This window comes from Parus major, chromosome 2 (genome assembly GCF_001522545.3).
Source record: "Parus major isolate Abel chromosome 2, Parus_major1.1, whole genome shotgun sequence".
Classification (NCBI taxonomy): Eukaryota; Metazoa; Chordata; class Aves; order Passeriformes; family Paridae; genus Parus; species Parus major.
Window position 1 is genome coordinate 149,832,901 of NC_031769.1, and position 2,407 is coordinate 149,835,307.

A 2,407-nucleotide genomic window follows, 5' to 3' on the forward strand; every position below is an offset into this window, starting at 1 on the left:
GGGGGACGTCAGGAGTTTGTGGTAGAAAACCTGTTCTCAGCAGTGCCCGCGGGGAGGAAAGGGGGGCAGGTGCACAAATGAAAATGGTTGCAATTCCCTGGGCAAAGGAGGCAAGAATTTTTCAGTGTGTGCGGATGGTTGCAGAGTGTAAGAGATAATGGGGTTCGTTGTCTTTGATGTCCAAAACTGAACAGGCCACACTCCTGGAAACCCTACTCTTGCTGAGACTTCTTTAGCAAGGGGGATTGGAATCATTTGCACTCTGGAGTTGCTACCCAAGCACATGATATTATTGCCATGTTTGCTGGGAGGACTCAAGAGTGGTGCTGGGAAATAGAATGTTTCAAGTGCGTGCTGGCATGGAATGATTTTGGCAGAGCAGTGCCCAGGAGGGAATTGTTGTGTCAAGGCCTTTGGTGTATCAGGGGATGGGCTTGTGTCATGTCCTGGAAGGTCCCGCCTTGTCCTCTGTTTCCTGTGTCAGTGTTCATTGTTACTGGTGGGGAGATATTTGGTAAGAACCATCCTTTCCTCTTTTTATATCCAACATAATGGTTGAGTGATGGCAATGCTCATGGTGAGGATGTGAGGAATTCCAAAAAGAAGAGGAGGCAGCTCAGGTTTAGATGCAAGGCAAATTTATTGAAATGAAAGAATGATGTGAAAGAAGAAGCTGGAGGAATTGGGTGTGAGGTACCAGAAGAGCAACCATCAGCCCTGGTGCTTCTTGCAGGAGCTGTTGTTAGAGCTGTGAGCTGGTAGTGTCAGGGGTGGTGCTGAGGTCCCTTAGCAGATGTAGCCGCCCCTTCTGCCGTAGCAGCCCAGGCCTCCCAGCCCGTAGCCAAGGCCAAAGCCAAATCCACCAGAGATGGGCTGTCCCTGGGCATTGAGTTCGCTACCAACAGCAGCCGAGGAGGTGGATCCAACANTGGCCAGCGGGGTGGGTCCACAGGGACTGCAGAGGTTGTTGCAGGCCATGGGTGTGGTGTGGAGGGTCCCTGGAAGAGAGGGGAGTGAGAAAGGACAAGGGTGAGGGGTGTAAGGGGTGGTTGTGCAGGAGGGAAAGGAGTGTGGAGGCTGTTATGAGGCTGTGGGGAGGTGTGAGGGCTGCTGAGGGCTGGGGCTGAGCATGCAGGAAGTGAGGGGCCAGGGGTGCAGGAGCAGGAGGCTCTGGGGTTTGAGGCTCACCTGGTTGTCGGCAGGAGCAGAAGGCAGTGAGAAGTGTGTGAGGGACAGAGGTGCTGGGCCAGCTTTTATGTTGGTTCTCGTGGAGTGGGACAACCTTGTCCCATGGTCTTGGGGCATTTTGCAGGTCACATTTCCTGGGTGTCTCAGAATGATGGGTCATGTGGTGGGGAGTGTTTTCCATCCCACAGCTCTGCAGTGTCATGTCCTGCTTTTGAGTCTGTGTCCATCTGACCTTGACGGCAGCTTTTAAATACAAGTATTAGTGACCAAAGGCTGTTGATGATGATGTTTTTTGGGGAGGTCTGTAGACGTGACTAGAGCTTTTGACAGGGAGATGTCATGAGTGAGGTCACCCCTTGCCCCTGCTATGCTGTGGTTTGTGGGTGTCTTGTGGAGAGGGTCCTCATTCCCCAAAAGCCAAGTCAGGCTCCTCCAGCCGCTGCAGCACTTCTGGGAGTGACAGATATCCTCTTCCATTGCATCCTCTCCTTCCCTATCCTGTTTTCAACATTCTAATCCCTTCTTTATGCCAGGCCTTTCCTGCTGGATACGGGAAAACAACCCTGTGACGCCTCCCCTGCTGTCCAATGGCTTGTGTTGGTTCATCCATAGCGAGGGTCTCATTTGGGCCCTGCAAGGTCAGACTGAGGGATTCCATTTGTGGGCTCTGAGTAAAATCTAGTAAGGAAAAGTGGTGCAGGATTAGAAGACGTGTGAGGAGCAGTTGGAGGAACTGTACACATTAACTTTAGCGAAAAAGAGGCTTGAACGTGTTACTCTCCAGAGGTACCTGACCAGAAATTGTAATTTTGGTTTTGACTAGCATTGGTTTGTGATTTGTGATGTGGGGAGCATCTTTCTCACCACAATGCTTCACTGTCATTTCCTGCTATTTAGGCAGTGTCCATCCATCCTTGTTGGCAGCTTTTAAGTGAGAGTTGGCATTTGGGAGGATTTGCTTGGAGGGTGCATGTCAGAGAAACCAGAATATATAACACAGGCCTAGGAAAAGTAAGGGTGTCATCAGTGAGGTCAATTTTTGGCAGTAGTGTGGTTTAGTTTGTGGGTGTGTTGTGAAGAGAGGCCCCATTCCTTCAGAGCCATGTCAGGCTGGTCTGGGCTTTGCAACTGTGCCGTGCATGAGGAGCTGCCCCTTCCATTGTGGTCATTTTTCCTTTAAAGTGTGAGTGTTTGAGAGCAAAGTCTGGTGTTGATGGTG